We start from the raw sequence: 17630 nt of genomic DNA, 5'->3' as shown, positions 1-17630 counted from the left end.
AGGCAGAGAGCCTGGCTCACCCAGCCCAGGCAGAGAGCCTGGCTCACCCAGCTCAGGAAGAGAGCCTGGCTCACCCAGCCCAGCCAGCCCAGGCAGAGAGCCTGGCTCACCCAGCCCAGCCAGCCCAGGCAGAGAGCCTGGCTCAGCCAGCCCAGGCAGAGAGCCTGGGCTCAACCAGCTCAGCCAGCCCAGGCAGAGAGCCTGGCTCAGCCAGCCCTGGCAGCCCAGGCAGAGAGCCTGGCTCAGCCAGCGCAGGCAGAGAGCCTGGCTCACCCAGCTCAGCCAGCCCAGGCAGAGAGCCTGGCTCACCCAGCTCAGCCAGCCTAGGCAGAGAGCCTGGGCTCAGCCAGCACAGCCAGCCCAGGCAGAGAGCCTGGCTCAGCCAGCACAGGCAGAGAGCCTGACTCAGCCAGCGTAGGCAGAGAGCCTGGGCTCACCCAGCTCAGCCAGCGCAGGCAGAGAGCCTGGCTCACCCAGCCCAGGCAGAGAGCCTGGCTCACCCAGCTCAGCCAGCTCAGGCAGAGAGCCTGGCTCACCCAGCTCAGCCAGCCCAGGCAGAGAGCCTGGCTCACCCAGCTCAGCCAGCACAGGCAGAGAGCCTGGCTCACCCAGCTCAGCCAGCCCAGGCAGAGAGCCTGGGCTCAGCCAGCCCAGGCAGAAAGCCTGATTCAGCCAGCCCAGGCAGAGAGCCTGGCTCACCCAGCCCTGGCAGAGAGCCTGGCTCTGCCAGCCCAGGCAGAAAGCCTGATTCAGCCAGCCCAGGCAGAGAGCCTGGCTCACCCAGCTCAGCCAGCACAGGCAGAGAGCCTGGGCTCACCCAGCTCAGCCAGCCCAGGCAGAGAGCCTGGCTCACCCAGCTCAGCCAGCCCAGGCAGAGAGCCTGGCTCAGCCAGCCCAGCCAGCCCAGGCAGAGAGCCTGGCTCAGCCAGCCCTGGCAGAGAGCCTGGGCTCACCCAGCCCAGGCAGAGAGCCTGGCTGAGCCAGCCCAGGCAGAGAGCCTGGGCTCACCCAGCTCACCCAGCTCAGGCAGAGAGCCTGGCTCACCCAGCTGAGCCAGCCCAAGCAGAGAGCCTGTGCTCACCCAGCTCAGCCAGCTCAGGCAGAGAGCCTGGCTCACCCAGCCCAGGCAGAGAGCCTGGCTCACCCAGCTCAGCCAGCCCAAGCAGAGAGCCTGTGCTCACCCAGCTCAGCCAGCCCAGGCAGAGAGCCTGGCTCACCCAGCCCAGGCAGAGAGCCTGGCTCACCCAGCTCAGCCAGCCCAAGCAGAGAGCCTGTGCTCACCCAGCTCACCCAGCTCAGGCAGAGAGCCTGGGCTCACCCAGCTCACCCAGCTCAGGCAGAGAGCCTGGCTCACCCAGCTGAGCCAGCCCAAGCAGAGAGCCTGTGCTCACCCAGCTCAGCCAGCTCAGGCAGAGAGCCTGGCTCAGCCAGCCCAGGCAGAGAGCCTGGCTCACCCAGCCCAGGCAGAGAGCCTGGCTCACCCAGCTCAGCCAGCCCTGGCAGAGAGCCTGGCTCAGCCAGCTCAGCCAGCCCAGGCAGAGAGCCTGGCTCACCCAGCTCAGGCAGCGCAGGCAGAGAGCCTGGCTCACCCAGCCCAGGCAGAGAGCCTGGCTCACCCAGCTCAGCCAGCCCTGGCAGAGAGCCTGGCTCAGCCAGCTCAGCCAGCCCAGGCAGAAAGCCTGATTCAGCCAGCCCAGGCAGAGAGCCTGGCTCACCCAGCCCTGGCAGAGAGCCTGGCTCTGCCAGCCCAGGCAGAAAGCCTGATTCAGCCAGCCCAGGCAGAGAGCCTGGCTCACCCAGCTCAGCCAGCACAGGCAGAGAGCCTGGCTCACCCAGCTCAGGCAGAGAGCCTGGGCTCACCCAGCTCAGCCAGCCCAGGCAGAGAGCCTGGCTCACCCAGCTCAGCCAGCCCAGGCAGAGAGCCTGGCTCAGCCAGCCCAGCCAGCCCAGGCAGAGAGCCTGGCTCAGCCAGCCCTGGCAGAGAGCCTGGGCTCACCCAGCCCAGGCAGAGAGCCTGGCTCACCCAGCCCAGCCAGCCCAGGCAGAGAGCCTGGCTCAGCCAGCAATGGCAGAGAGCCTGGGCTCACCCAGCTCAGCCAGCCCAGGCAGAGAGCCTGGCTCACCCAGCCCAGCCAGAACAGGCAGAGAGCCTGGGCTCAGCCAGCTCAGCCAGCCCTGGCAGAGAGCCTGGCTCACCCAGCTCAGCCAGCACAGGCAGAGAGCCTGGCTCAGCCAGCACAGGCAGAGAGCCTGGCTCAGCCAGCACAGGCAGAGAGCCTGGCTCACCCAGCTCAGCCAGCACAGGCAGAGAGCCTGGCTCACCCAGCTCACCCAGCCCAGGCAGAGAGCCTGGCTCAGCCAGCCCTGGCAGAGAGCCTGGCTCTGCCAGCCCAGGCAGAAAGCCTGACTCAGCCAGCCTAGGCAGAGAGCCTGGCTCACCCAGCTCAGGCAGAGAGCCTGGCTCACCCAGCCCAGCCAGCCCAGGCAGAGAGCCTGGCTCACCCAGCCCAGCCAGCCCAGGAAGAGAGCCTGGCTCACCCAGCCCAGCCAGCCCAGGCAGAGAGCCTGGCTCACCCAGCCCAGCCAGCCCAGGCAGAGAGCCTGGCTCAGCCAGCCCAGGCAGAGAGCCTGGCTCAGCCAGCCCTGGCAGCCCAGGCAGAGAGCCTGGCTCAGCCAGCCCAGGCAGAGAGCCTGGGCTCAGCCAGCTCAGCCAGCCCTGGCAGAGAGCCTGGGCTCACCCAGCTCAGGCAGAGAGCCTGGCTCACCCAGCTCAGGAAGAGAGCCTGGCTCACCCAGCCCAGCCAGCCCAGGCAGAGAGCCTGGCTCAGCCAGCCCAGGCAGAGAGCCTGGGCTCAGCCAGCTCAGCCAGCCCTGGCAGAGAGCCTGGGCTCAGCCAGCCCAGGCAGAGAGCCTGGCTCACCCAGCTCAGCCAGCCCAGGCAGAGAGCCTGGGCTCAGCCAGCCCAGGCAGAGAGCCTGGCTCACCCAGCCCAGCCAGCCCAGGCAGAGAGCCTGGGCTCAACCAGCTCAGCCAGCCCAGGCAGAGAGCCTGGCTCACCCAGCCCAGGCAGAGAGCCTGGCTGAGCCAGCCCAGGCAGAGAGCCTGGGCTCACCCAGCCCAGGCAGAGAGCCTGGCTCACCCAGCTCAGCCAGCTCAGGCAGAGAGCCTGGCTCACCCAGCTGAGCCAGCCCAAGCAGAGAGCCTGTGCTCACCCAGCTCAGCCAGCTCAGGCAGAGAGCCTGGCTCACCCAGCCCAGGCAGAGAGCCTGGCTCACCCAGCTCAGCCAGCCCAAGCAGAGAGCCTGTGCTCACCCAGCTCAGCCAGCCCAGGCAGAGAGCCTGGCTCACCCAGCCCAAGCAGAGAGCCTGTGCTCACCCAGCTCAGCCAGCTCAGGCAGAGAGCCTGGCTCACCCAGCTGAGCCAGCCCAAGCAGAGAGCCTGTGCTCACCCAGCTCACCCAGCTCAGGCAGAGAGCCTGGGCTCACCCAGCTCACCCAGCTCAGGCAGAGAGCCTGGCTCACCCAGCTGAGCCAGCCCAAGCAGAGAGCCTGTGCTCACCCAGCTCAGCCAGCTCAGGCAGAGAGCCTGGCTCAGCCAGCCCAGGCAGAGAGCCTGGCTCACCCAGCCCAGGCAGAGAGCCTGGCTCACCCAGCTCAGCCAGCCCTGGCAGAGAGCCTGGCTCAGCCAGCTCAGCCAGCCCAGGCAGAGAGCCTGGCTCACCCAGCTCAGGCAGCGCAGGCAGAGAGCCTGGCTCACCCAGCCCAGGCAGAGAGCCTGGGCTCACCCAGCCCAGGCAGAGAGCCTGGCTCAGCCAGCTCAGCCAGCACAGGCAGAGAGCCTGGGCTCAGCCAGCTCAACCAGCTCAGGCAGAGAGCCTGGCTCACCCAGCTCAGCCAGCCCAAGCAGAGAGCCTGGGCTCACCCAGCCCAGGCAGAGAGCCTGGCTCACCCAGCCCAGGCAGAGAGCCTGGCTCACCCAGCCCAGGCAGAGAGCCTGGCTCACCCAGCTCAGGCAGAGAGCCTGGGCTCACCCAGCTCAGCCAGCCCAGGCAGAGAGCCTGGCTCACCCAGCTCACCCAGCCCAGGCAGAGAGCCTGGGCTCACCCAGCTCAGGCAGAGAGCCTGGCTCACCCAGCTCAGCCAGCCCAGGCAGAGAGCCTGGGCTCAGCCAGCCCAGGCAGAGAGCCTGGGCTCAACCAGCTCAGCCAGCCCAGGCAGAGAGCCTGGCTCAGCCAGCCCAGGCAGAGAGCCTGGGCTCAACCAGCTCAGCCAGCCCAGGCAGAGAGCCTGGCTCAGCCAGCCCAGGCAGAGAGCCTGGCTCAGCCAGCCCAGGCAGAGAGCCTGGGCTCAACCAGCTCAGCCAGCCCAGGCAGAGAGCCTGGCTGAGCCAGCCCAGGCAGAGAGCCTGGGCTCACCCAGCTCACCCAGCTCAGGCAGAGAGCCTGGCTCACCCAGCTGAGCCAGCCCAAGCAGAGAGCTTGTGCTCACCCAGCTCAGCCAGCTCAGGCAGAGAGCCTGGCTCACCCAGCCCAGGCAGAGAGCCTGGCTCACCCAGCTCAGCCAGCCCAAGCAGAGAGCCTGTGCTCACCCAGCTCAGCCAGCCCAGGCAGAGAGCCTGGCTCACCCAGCCCAGGCAGAGAGCCTGGCTCACCCAGCTCAGCCAGCCCAAGCAGAGAGCCTGGCTCACCCAGCTCACCCAGCTCAGCCAGCTCAGCCAGCTCAGGCAGAGAGCCTGGCTCACCCAGCTGAGCCAGCCCAAGCAGAGAGCCTGTGCTCACCCAGCTCACCCAGCTCAGGCAGAGAGCCTGGGCTCACCCAGCTCACCCAGCTCAGGCAGAGAGCCTGGCTCACCCAGCTGAGCCAGCCCAAGCAGAGAGCCTGTGCTCACCCAGCTCAGCCAGCCCAGGCAGAGAGCCTGGCTCACCCAGCCCAGGCAGAGAGCCTGGCTCACCCAGCTCAGCCAGCCCTGGCAGAGAGCCTGGCTCAGCCAGCTCAGCCAGCCCAGGCAGAGAGCCTGGCTCACCCAGCTCAGGCAGCGCAGGCAGAGAGCCTGGCTCACCCAGCCCAGGCAGAGAGCCTGGGCTCACCCAGCCCAGGCAGAGAGCCTGGCTCAGCCAGCTCAGCCAGCACAGGCAGAGAGCCTGGGCTCACCCAGCCCAGGCAGAGAGCCTGGCTCAGCCAGCTCAGCCAGCACAGGCAGAGAGCCTGGGCTCACCCAGCCCAGGCAGAGAGCCTGGCTCAGCCAGCTCAGCCAGCACAGGCAGAGAGCCTGGGCTCAGCCAGCTCAACCAGCTCAGGCAGAGAGCCTGGCTCACCCAGCTCAGCCAGCCCAAGCAGAGAGCCTGGGCTCACCCAGCCCAGGCAGAGAGCCTGGCTCACCCAGCCCAGGCAGAGAGCCTGGCTCACCCAGCCCAGGCAGAGAGCCTGGCTCACCCAGCTCAGGCAGAGAGCCTGGGCTCACCCAGCTCAGCCAGCCCAGGCAGAGAGCCTGGCTCACCCAGCTCACCCAGCCCAGGCAGAGAGCCTGGCTCAGCCAGCCCTGGCAGAGAGCCTGGCTCTGCCAGCCCAGGCAGAAAGCCTGACTCAGCCAGCCTAGGCAGAGAGCCTGGCTCACCCAGCCCTGGCAGAGAGCCTGGCTCACCCAGCCCAGGCAGAGAGCCTGGCTGAGCCAGCCCAGGCAGAGAGCCTGGCTCACCCAGCTCAGCCAGCTCAGGCAGAGAGCCTGGCTCACCCAGCCCAGGCAGAGAGCCTGGCTCACCCAGCTCAGGCAGAGAGCCTGGCTCAGCCAGCCCAGGCAGAGAGCCTGGCTCAGCCAGCCCAGGCAGAGAGCCTGGGCTCAACCAGCTCAGCCAGCCCAGGCAGAGAGCCTGGCTGAGCCAGCCCAGGCAGAGAGCCTGGGCTCACCCAGCTCACCCAGCTCAGGCAGAGAGCCTGGCTCACCCAGCTGAGCCAGCCCAAGCAGAGAGCTTGTGCTCACCCAGCTCAGCCAGCTCAGGCAGAGAGCCTGGCTCACCCAGCCCAGGCAGAGAGCCTGGCTCACCCAGCTCAGCCAGCCCAAGCAGAGAGCCTGTGCTCACCCAGCTCAGCCAGCCCAGGCAGAGAGCCTGGCTCACCCAGCCCAGGCAGAGAGCCTGGCTCACCCAGCTCAGCCAGCCCAAGCAGAGAGCCTGGCTCACCCAGCTCACCCAGCTCAGCCAGCTCAGCCAGCTCAGGCAGAGAGCCTGGCTCACCCAGCTGAGCCAGCCCAAGCAGAGAGCCTGTGCTCACCCAGCTCACCCAGCTCAGGCAGAGAGCCTGGGCTCACCCAGCTCACCCAGCTCAGGCAGAGAGCCTGGCTCACCCAGCTGAGCCAGCCCAAGCAGAGAGCCTGTGCTCACCCAGCTCAGCCAGCCCAGGCAGAGAGCCTGGCTCACCCAGCCCAGGCAGAGAGCCTGGCTCACCCAGCTCAGCCAGCCCTGGCAGAGAGCCTGGCTCAGCCAGCTCAGCCAGCCCAGGCAGAGAGCCTGGCTCACCCAGCTCAGGCAGCGCAGGCAGAGAGCCTGGCTCACCCAGCCCAGGCAGAGAGCCTGGGCTCACCCAGCCCAGGCAGAGAGCCTGGCTCAGCCAGCTCAGCCAGCACAGGCAGAGAGCCTGGGCTCACCCAGCCCAGGCAGAGAGCCTGGCTCAGCCAGCTCAGCCAGCACAGGCAGAGAGCCTGGGCTCAGCCAGCTCAACCAGCTCAGGCAGAGAGCCTGGCTCACCCAGCTCAGCCAGCCCAAGCAGAGAGCCTGGGCTCACCCAGCCCAGGCAGAGAGCCTGGCTCACCCAGCCCAGGCAGAGAGCCTGGCTCACCCAGCCCAGGCAGAGAGCCTGGCTCACCCAGCTCAGGCAGAGAGCCTGGGCTCACCCAGCTCAGCCAGCCCAGGCAGAGAGCCTGGCTCACCCAGCTCACCCAGCCCAGGCAGAGAGCCTGGGCTCACCCAGCTCACCCAGCCCAGGCAGAGAGCCTGGCTCAGCCAGCCCTGGCAGAGAGCCTGGCTCTGCCAGCCCAGGCAGAAAGCCTGACTCAGCCAGCTCAGCCAGCTCAGGCAGAGAGCCTGGCTCACCCAGCCCAGGCAGAGAGCCTGGCTCACCCAGCTCAGGCAGAGAGCCTGGCTCACCCAGCTCAGGAAGAGAGCCTGGCTCACCCAGCCCAGCCAGCCCAGGCAGAGAGCCTGGCTCACCCAGCCCAGCCAGCCCAGGCAGAGAGCCTGGCTCAGCCAGCCCAGGCAGAGAGCCTGGGCTCAACCAGCTCAGCCAGCCCAGGCAGAGAGCCTGGCTCAGCCAGCCCTGGCAGCCCAGGCAGAGAGCCTGGCTCAGCCAGCGCAGGCAGAGAGCCTGGCTCACCCAGCTCAGCCAGCCCAGGCAGAGAGCCTGGCTCACCCAGCTCACCCAGCTCAGGAAGAGAGCCTGGCTCACCCAGCCCAGCCAGCCCAGGCAGAGAGCCTGGCTCACCCAGCCCAGCCAGCCCAGGCAGAGAGCCAGGCTCACCCAGCCCAGCCAGCCCAGGCAGAGAGCCTGGCTCAGCCAGCCCAGGCAGAGAGCCTGGGCTCAGCCAGCTCAGGCAGAGAGCCTGGCTCACCCAGCTCAGCCAGCCCAGGCAGAGAGCCTGGGCTCAGCCAGCCCAGGCAGAGAGCCTGGCTCAGCCAGCCCAGGCAGAGAGCCTGGCTCAGCCAGCCCAGGCAGAGAGCCTGGGCTCAACCAGCTCAGCCAGCCCAGGCAGAGAGCCTGGCTCAGCCAGCCCAGGCAGAGAGCCTGGCTCAGCCAGCCCAGGCAGAGAGCCTGGGCTCAACCAGCTCAGCCAGCCCAGGCAGAGAGCCTGGCTCACCCAGCCCAGGCAGAGAGCCTGGCTGAGCCAGCCCAGGCAGAGAGCCTGGGCTCACCCAGCTCAGCCAGCTCAGGCAGAGAGCCTGGCTCACCCAGCTCACCCAGCTCAGGCAGAGAGCCTGGCTCACCCAGCTGAGCCAGCCCAGGCAGAGAGCCTGGGCTCAGCCAGCCCAGGCAGAGAGCCTGGCTCACCCAGCCCAGGCAGAGAGCCTGGCTCACCCAGCTCAGCCAGCCCAGGCAGAGAGCCTGGGCTCAGCCAGCCCAGGCAGAGAGCCTGGGCTCACCCAGCTCAGGCAGAGAGCCTGGCTCACCCAGCTCAGCCAGCTCAGGCAGAGAGCCTGGCTCAGCCAGCCCAAGCAGAGAGCCTGTGCTCACCCAGCTCAGCCAGCTCAGGCAGAGAGCCTGGCTCAGCCAGCCCAAGCAGAGAGCCTGTGCTCACCCAGCTCAGCCAGCTCAGGCAGAGAGCCTGGCTCAGCCAGCCCAGGCAGAGAGCCTGGCTCACCCAGCCCAGGCAGAGAGCCTGGCTCACCCAGCTCAGCCAGCCCTGGCAGAGAGCCTGGCTCACCCAGCTCAGGCAGCGCAGGCAGCGCAGGCAGAGAGCCTAGCTCACCCAGCCCAGGCAGAGAGCCTGGCTCACCCAGCTCAGCCAGCCCTGGCAGAGAGCCTGGGCTCACCCAGCCCAGGCAGAGAGCCTGGCTGAGCCAGCCCAGGCAGAGAGCCTGGGCTCACCCAGCTCAGCCAGCACAGGCAGAGAGCCTGGGCTCAGCCAGCTCAACCAGCTCAGGCAGAGAGCCTGGCTCACCCAGCTCAGCCAGCTCAGGCAGAGAGCCTGGGCTCACCCAGCTCAGGCAGAGAGCCTGGCTCACCCAGCTCAGCCAGCCCAAGCAGAGAGCCTGGGCTCACCCAGCCCAGGCAGAGAGCCTGGCTCACCCAGCCCAGGCAGAGAGCCTGGCTCACCCAGCTCAGCCAGCCCAAGCAGAGAGCCTGGGCTCACCCAGCCCAGGCAGAGAGCCTGGGCTCACCCAGCTCAGGCAGAGAGCCTGGCTCACCCAGCTCAGCCAGCCCAAGCAGAGAGCCTGGGCTCACCCAGCCCAGGCAGAGAGCCTGGCTCACCCAGCCCAGGCAGAGAGCCTGGCTCACCCAGCTCAGCCAGCCCAAGCAGAGAGCCTGGGCTCACCCAGCCCAGGCAGAGAGCCTGGGCTCACCCAGCCCAGGCAGAGAGCCTGGGCTCACCCAGCCCAGGCAGAGAGCCTGGCTCACCCAGCCCAGGCAGAGAGCCTGGCTCACCCAGCTCAGGCAGAGAGCCTGGCTCACCCAGCTCACCCAGCCCAGGCAGAGAGCCTGGCTCACCCAGCTCAGCCAGCCCAGGCAGAGAGCCTGGCTCACCCAGCTCACCCAGCCCAGGCAGAGAGCCTGGGCTCAGCCAGCCTAGGCAGAGAGCCTGGGCTCAGCCAGCCCAGGCAGAGAGCCTGGGCTCACCCATCTCAGCCAGCCCAGGCAGAGAGCATGGGCTCAGCCAGCCCAGGCAGAGAGCCTGGCTCACCCAGCTCAGGAAGAGAGCCTGGCTCACCCAGCTCAGGAAGAGAGCCTGGCTCACCCAGCCCAGGCAGAGAGCCTGGCTCACCCAGCTCAGGAAGAGAGCCTGGCTCACCCAGCCCAGCCAGCCCAGGCAGAGAGCCTGGCTCACCCAGCCCAGCCAGCCCAGGCAGAGAGCCTGGCTCAGCCAGCCCAGGCAGAGAGCCTGGGCTCAACCAGCTCAGCCAGCCCTGGCAGAGAGCCTGGGCTCACCCAGCTCAGCCAGCTCAGGCAGCCCAGGCAGAGAGCCTGGGCTCAGCCAGCTCAGCCAGCCCAGGCAGAGAGCCTGGGCTCAACCAGCTCAGCCAGCCCAGGCAGAGAGCCTGGGCTCACCCAGCTCAGCCAGCCCAGACAGCCCAGGCAGAGAGCCTGGGCTCAGCCAGCCCAGGCAGAGAGCCTGGGCTCAGCCAGCTCAGCCAGCCCTGGCAGAGAGCCTGGCTCACCCAGCTCAGCCAGCACAGGCAGAGAGCCTGGCTCACCCAGCTCAGCCAGCCCAAGCAGAGAGCCTGGGCTCACCCAGCCCAGGCAGAGAGCCTGGCTCAGCCAGCCCTGGCAGAGAGCCTGGCTCTGCCAGCCCAGGCAGAAAGCCTGACTCAGCCAGCCTAGGCAGAGAGCCTGGCTCACCCAGCCCTGGCAGAGAGCCTGGCTCACCCAGCCCAGGCAGAGAGCCTGGCTCACCCAGCCCAGGCAGAGAGCCTGGCTCAGCCAGCCCTGGCAGAGAGCCTGGGCTCACCCAGCTCAGCCAGCCCAGGCAGAGAGCCTGGGCTCACCCAGCCCAGGCAGCCAGCCCTGGCAGAGAGCCTGGGCTCACCCAGCTCAGCCAGCCCAGGCAGAGAGCCTGGCTCACCCAGCCCAGCCAGCCCAGGCAGAGAGCCTGGCTCAGCCAGCCCAGGCAGAGAGCCTGGGCTCACCCAGCTCAGCCAGCTCAGGCAGACAGCCTGGGCTCAACCAGCTCAGCCAGCCCAGGCAGAGAGCCTGGGCTCACCCAGCTCAGCCAGCCCAGGCAGCCCAGGCAGAGAGCCTGGGCTCAGCCAGCCCAGGCAGAGAGCCTGGGCTCAGCCAGCTCAGCCAGCACAGGCAGAGAGCCTGGGCTCAGCCAGCCCAGACAGAGAGCCTGGGCTCACCCAGCTCAGCCAGCACAGGCAGAGAGCCTGGGCTCAACCAGCTCAGGCAGAGAGCCTGGCTCAGCCAGCACAGGCAGAGAGCCTGACTCAGCCAGCCTAGGCAGAGAGCCTGGCTCACCCAGCTCAGCCAGCGCAGGCAGAGAGCCTGGCTCACCCAGCTCAGCCAGCGCAGGCAGAGAGCCTGGCTCACCCAGCTCAGCCAGCGCAGGCAGAGAGCCTGGCTCACCCAGCTCAGCCAGCCCAGGCAGAGAGCCTGGCTCACCCAGCTCACCCAGCTCAGGCAGAGAGCCTGGCTCACCCAGCTCACCCAGCTCAGGCAGAGAGCCTGGCTCACCCAGCTCACCCAGCCCAGGCAGAGAGCCTGGCTCAGCCAGCCCTGGCAGAGAGCCTGGCTCTGCCAGCCCAGGCAGAAAGCCTGACTCAGCCAGCCTAGGCAGAGAGCCTGGCTCACCCAGCTCAGCCAGCTCAGGCAGAGAGCCTGGCTCACCCAGCCCAGGCAGAGAGCCTGGCTCACCCAGCTCAGGCAGAGAGCCTGGCTCACCCAGCTCAGGAAGAGAGCCTGGCTCACCCAGCCCAGCCAGCCCAGGCAGAGAGCCTGGCTCACCCAGCCCAGCCAGCCCAGGCAGAGAGCCTGGCTCAGCCAGCCCAGGCAGAGAGCCTGGGCTCAACCAGCTCAGCCAGCCCAGGCAGAGAGCCTGGCTCAGCCAGCCCTGGCAGCCCAGGCAGAGAGCCTGGCTCAGCCAGCGCAGGCAGAGAGCCTGGCTCACCCAGCTCACCCAGCTCAGGAAGAGAGCCTGGCTCACCCAGCCCAGCCAGCCCAGGCAGAGAGCCTGGCTCACCCAGCCCAGCCAGCCCAGGCAGAGAGCCAGGCTCACCCAGCCCAGCCAGCCCAGGCAGAGAGCCTGGCTCAGCCAGCCCAGGCAGAGAGCCTGGGCTCAGCCAGCTCAGGCAGAGAGCCTGGCTCACCCAGCTCAGCCAGCCCAGGCAGAGAGCCTGGGCTCAGCCAGCCCAGGCAGAGAGCCTGGCTCAGCCAGCCCAGGCAGAGAGCCTGGCTCAGCCAGCCCAGGCAGAGAGCCTGGCTCAGCCAGCCCAGGCAGAGAGCCTGGCTCAGCCAGCCCAGGCAGAGAGCCTGGGCTCAACCAGCTCAGCCAGCCCAGGCAGAGAGCCTGGCTGAGCCAGCCCAGGCAGAGAGCCTGGGCTCACCCAGCTCAGCCAGCTCAGGCAGAGAGCCTGGCTCACCCAGCTCAGGCAGAGAGCCTGGGCTCACCCAGCTCACCCAGCTCAGGCAGAGAGCCTGGCTCACCCAGCTGAGCCAGCCCAGGCAGAGAGCCTGGCTCACCCAGCCCAGGCAGAGAGCCTGGCTCACCCAGCTCAGCCAGCCCAGGCAGAGAGCCTGGGCTCAGCCAGCCCAGGCAGAGAGCCTGGGCTCACCCAGCTCAGGCAGAGAGCCTGGCTCACCCAGCTCAGCCAGCTCAGGCAGAGAGCCTGGCTCAGCCAGCCCAAGCAGAGAGCCTGTGCTCACCCAGCTCAGCCAGCTCAGGCAGAGAGCCTGGCTCAGCCAGCCCAAGCAGAGAGCCTGTGCTCACCCAGCTCAGCCAGCTCAGGCAGAGAGCCTGGCTCAGCCAGCCCAGGCAGAGAGCCTGGCTCACCCAGCCCAGGCAGAGAGCCTGGCTCACCCAGCTCAGCCAGCCCTGGCAGAGAGCCTGGCTCACCCAGCTCAGGCAGCGCAGGCAGAGAGCCTGGCTCACCCAGCCCAGGCAGAGAGCCTGGCTCACCCAGCTCAGCCAGCCCTGGCAGAGAGCCTGGCTCACCCAGCTCAGCCAGCCCTGGCAGAGAGCCTGGCTGAGCCAGCCCAGGCAGAGAGCCTGGGCTCACCCAGCTCAGCCAGCACAGGCAGAGAGCCTGGGCTCAGCCAGCTCAACCAGCTCAGGCAGAGAGCCTGGCTCACCCAGCTCAGCCAGCTCAGGCAGAGAGCCTGGGCTCACCCAGCTCAGGCAGAGAGCCTGGCTCACCCAGCTCAGCCAGCCCAAGCAGAGAGCCTGGGCTCACCCAGCCCAGGCAGAGAGCCTGGCTCACCCAGCCCAGGCAGAGAGCCTGGCTCACCCAGCTCAGCCAGCCCAAGCAGAGAGCCTGGGCTCACCCAGCCCAGGCAGAGAGCCTGGGCTCACCCAGCTCAGGCAGAGAGCCTGGCTCACCCAGCTCAGCCAGCCCAAGCAGAGAGCCTGGGCTCACCCAGCCCAGGCAGAGAGCCTGGCTCACCCAGCCCAGGCAGAGAGCCTGGCTCACCCAGCTCAGGCAGAGAGCCTGGCTCACCCAGCTCACCCAGCCCAGGCAGAGAGCCTGGCTCACCCAGCTCACCCAGCCCAGGCAGAGAGCCTGGGCTCAGCCAGCCTAGGCAGAGAGCCTGGGCTCAGCCAGCCCAGGCAGAGAGCCTGGGCTCACCCATCTCAGCCAGCCCAGGCAGAGAGCATGGGCTCAGCCAGCCCAGGCAGAGAGCCTGGCTCACCCAGCTCAGGAAGAGAGCCTGGCTCACCCAGCTCAGGAAGAGAGCCTGGCTCACCCAGCCCAGGCAGAGAGCCTGGCTCACCCAGCTCAGGAAGAGAGCCTGGCTCACCCAGCCCAGCCAGCCCAGGCAGAGAGCCTGGCTCACCCAGCCCAGCCAGCCCAGGCAGAGAGCCTGGCTCAGCCAGCCCAGGCAGAGAGCCTGGGCTCAACCAGCTCAGCCAGCCCTGGCAGAGAGCCTGGGCTCACCCAGCTCAGCCAGCTCAGGCAGCCCAGGCAGAGAGCCTGGGCTCAGCCAGCTCAGCCAGCCCAGGCAGAGAGCCTGGGCTCAACCAGCTCAGCCAGCCCAGGCAGAGAGCCTGGGCTCACCCAGCTCAGCCAGCCCAGACAGCCCAGGCAGAGAGCCTGGGCTCAGCCAGCCCAGGCAGAGAGCCTGGGCTCAGCCAGCTCAGCCAGCCCTGGCAGAGAGCCTGTGCTCACCCAGCTCAGCCAGCTCAGGCAGAGAGCCTGGCTCAGCCAGCCCAAGCAGAGAGCCTGTGCTCACCCAGCTCAGCCAGCTCAGGCAGAGAGCCTGGCTCAGCCAGCCCAGGCAGAGAGCCTGGCTCACCCAGCCCAGGCAGAGAGCCTGGCTCACCCAGCTCAGCCAGCCCTGGCAGAGAGCCTGGCTCACCCAGCTCAGGCAGCGCAGGCAGAGAGCCTGGCTCACCCAGCCCAGGCAGAGAGCCTGGCTCACCCAGCTCAGCCAGCCCTGGCAGAGAGCCTGGCTCACCCAGCTCAGCCAGCCCTGGCAGAGAGCCTGGCTGAGCCAGCCCAGGCAGAGAGCCTGGGCTCACCCAGCTCAGCCAGCACAGGCAGAGAGCCTGGGCTCAGCCAGCTCAACCAGCTCAGGCAGAGAGCCTGGCTCACCCAGCTCAGCCAGCTCAGGCAGAGAGCCTGGGCTCACCCAGCTCAGGCAGAGAGCCTGGCTCACCCAGCTCAGCCAGCCCAAGCAGAGAGCCTGGGCTCACCCAGCCCAGGCAGAGAGCCTGGCTCACCCAGCCCAGGCAGAGAGCCTGGCTCACCCAGCTCAGCCAGCCCAAGCAGAGAGCCTGGGCTCACCCAGCCCAGGCAGAGAGCCTGGGCTCACCCAGCTCAGGCAGAGAGCCTGGCTCACCCAGCTCAGCCAGCCCAAGCAGAGAGCCTGGGCTCACCCAGCCCAGGCAGAGAGCCTGGCTCACCCAGCTCAGGCAGAGAGCCTGGCTCACCCAGCTCACCCAGCCCAGGCAGAGAGCCTGGCTCACCCAGCTCAGCCAGCCCAGGCAGAGAGCCTGGCTCACCCAGCTCACCCAGCCCAGGCAGAGAGCCTGGGCTCAGCCAGCCTAGGCAGAGAGCCTGGGCTCAGCCAGCCCAGGCAGAGAGCCTGGGCTCACCCATCTCAGCCAGCCCAGGCAGAGAGCATGGGCTCAGCCAGCCCAGGCAGAGAGCCTGGCTCACCCAGCTCAGGAAGAGAGCCTGGCTCACCCAGCTCAGGAAGAGAGCCTGGCTCACCCAGCCCAGGCAGAGAGCCTGGCTCACCCAGCTCAGGAAGAGAGCCTGGCTCACCCAGCCCAGCCAGCCCAGGCAGAGAGCCTGGCTCACCCAGCCCAGCCAGCCCAGGCAGAGAGCCTGGCTCAGCCAGCCCAGGCAGAGAGCCTGGGCTCAACCAGCTCAGCCAGCCCTGGCAGAGAGCCTGGGCTCACCCAGCTCAGCCAGCTCAGGCAGCCCAGGCAGAGAGCCTGGGCTCAGCCAGCTCAGCCAGCCCAGGCAGAGAGCCTGGGCTCAACCAGCTCAGCCAGCCCAGGCAGAGAGCCTGGGCTCACCCAGCTCAGCCAGCCCAGACAGCCCAGGCAGAGAGCCTGGGCTCAGCCAGCCCAGGCAGAGAGCCTGGGCTCAGCCAGCTCAGCCAGCACAGGCAGAGAGCCTGGCTCACCCAGCTCAGCCAGCCCAAGCAGAGAGCCTGGGCTCACCCAGCCCAGGCAGAGAGCCTGGCTCAGCCAGCCCTGGCAGAGAGCCTGGCTCTGCCAGCCCAGGCAGAAAGCCTGACTCAGCCAGCCTAGGCAGAGAGCCTGGCTCACCCAGCCCTGGCAGAGAGCCTGGCTCACCCAGCCCAGGCAGAGAGCCTGGCTCACCCAGCCCAGGCAGAGAGCCTGGCTCAGCCAGCCCTGGCAGAGAGCCTGGGCTCACCCAGCTCAGCCAGCCCAGGCAGAGAGCCTGGGCTCACCCAGCTCAGCCAGCCCTGGCAGAGAGCCTGGGCTCACCCAGCTCAGCCAGCCCAGGCAGAGAGCCTGGCTCACCCAGCCCAGCCAGCCCAGGCAGAGAGCCTGGCTCAGCCAGCCCAGGCAGAGAGCCTGGGCTCACCCAGCTCAGCCAGCTCAGGCAGACAGCCTGGGCTCAACCAGCTCAGCCAGCCCAGGCAGAGAGCCTGGGCTCACCCAGCTCAGCCAGCCCAGGCAGCCCAGGCAGAGAGCCTGGGCTCAGCCAGCCCAGGCAGAGAGCCTGGGCTCAGCCAGCTCAGCCAGCCCTGGCAGAGAGCCTGGCTCACCCAGCTCAGCCAGCACAGGCAGAGAGCCTGGGCTCAGCCAGCCCAGACAGAGAGCCTGGGCTCACCCAGCTCAGCCAGCTCAGGCAGAGAGCCTGGCTCAGCCAGCACAGGCAGAGAGCCTGACTCAGCCAGCCTAGGCAGAGAGCCTGGCTCACCCAGCTCAGCCAGCGCAGGCAGAGAGCCTGGCTCACCCAGCTCAGCCAGCGCAGGCAGAGAGCCTGGCTCACCCAGCTCAGCCAGCGCAGGCAGAGAGCCTGGCTCACCCAGCTCAGCCAGCCCAGGCAGAGAGCCTGGCTCACCCAGCTCACCCAGCTCAGGCAGAGAGCCTGGCTCACCCAGCTCACCCAGCTCAGGCAGAGAGCCTGGCTCACCCAGCTCACCCAGCTCAGGCAGAGAGCCTGGCTCACCCAGCTCAGGCAGAGAGCCTGGCTCACCCAGCTCAGCCAGCCCAAGCAGAGAGCCTGGGCTCAGCCAGCCCTGGCAGAGAGCCTGGCTCACCCAGCTCAGCCAGCCCAGGCAGAGAGCCTGGCTCACCCAGCTCAGCCAGCCCAGGCAGAGAGCCTGGCTCACCCAGCTCAGCCAGCCCAGGCAGAGAGCCTGGCTCACCCAGCTCACCCAGCCCAGGCAGAGAGCCTGGGCTCACCCAGCTCAGCCAGCTCAGGCAGAGAGCCTGGCTCAGCCAGCCCAGGCAGAGAGCCTGGGCTCAGCCAGCCCAGGCAGAGAGCCTGGGCTCAGCCATCCCAGGCAGAGAGCCTGGGCTCAACTAGCTCAGCCAGCCCAGGTAGAGAGCGCTCTCTCTCTCTCTCTCTCTCTCTCTCTCTCTCTCTCTCTCTCTCTCTTTCTCTGCACGCACAGGTCTTGAACCCAGGTTAACTGGGCCACATTCACAGACTCAAACCACTGTGCCACCAGAGCGCCCAACACATGAACCGCTAGAACTTCTACAAATACCATGCTACTTGACATAAGATCTAAAAGCCATGCACTTACCTGGACTTGAACCCAGGATGCATGACAACTGCAAAATTTGAACTTGTACACATACCACTACGTACGTTTTGCTTGGACTTGAATCCAGGGTAAATATTTTTGAAAGCATAGACACAAACCACAGTTCCAAACAAGCAACCAATTTCTTACATGATTGAACTTGTACAAATACAACAAGGTAGGGTTTCATATAAAAGTTTAACACCATGCCAGGGCCTCTTCATGTGTGGAAGACCGCAGGATTTTTATTCAATCTCCATGGGAATTTCCCAGCACCCAGTTCAATTGGGTGTCAGCTTCACTCAGCTGTAATATAATCATGAATCCATTTATTTGGCCTAACATTTACATATAAAGTTATATTTATATTGAATGCATTTATGCTGTGAACGCAGGAAAGCAAAATGAAATTATTTGCACATACAAACCTGACCAAATTTGATATTAAAATGTTGAATGTTTTATAAAAGTTAGGATGAAATACTTTTAAAAATTAGTAGAAAATACACCTATTATTAACTTCTTCAGATTTTCTCTGGCAATAGAAAATGTACTGTCAGAGAAAACAATAGATGATTCTTCATAAGCTGAAGAATCATCCTGCTGAAAACCCTTAACATTTACAACAACTATTTGAAGAAACTTGGATATTTCCAATTACTATAACATCTAGCTTCTGTTTTTAAGGTTATATTTTAAATGAATTTAAAATATTCTTGAATTTAGTTTAGCTAAACCAAACAAATCTTGAAAATGTAACAATATTCTGTCTAATACCTTATTAAATATGTAATTTTAGCAATTTCACTTCAGAATGTGTTTATTATTTATTTACTGTTTATTTACTGTACATTTTACAAGAAAAATTGTTGGAATTTTCTAGTATTTAAGTATTTAAAGTTGATATAAAATTTCTATATGCTAAAAGACTGTGTTTTATGTATATTTCTATTCTATTTTTTATTCATATTGGAACATAATTTGGAATCTACTATGTTTTATAAGGTGTATTAAATATATATTCCCATGACTGA

The sequence above is a fragment of the Xiphophorus hellerii genome, chromosome 7 (genome assembly GCF_003331165.1).
Source record: "Xiphophorus hellerii strain 12219 chromosome 7, Xiphophorus_hellerii-4.1, whole genome shotgun sequence".
Lineage (NCBI taxonomy): Eukaryota > Metazoa > Chordata > Actinopteri > Cyprinodontiformes > Poeciliidae > Xiphophorus > Xiphophorus hellerii.
This window is presented reverse-complemented; position numbering follows the sequence as displayed.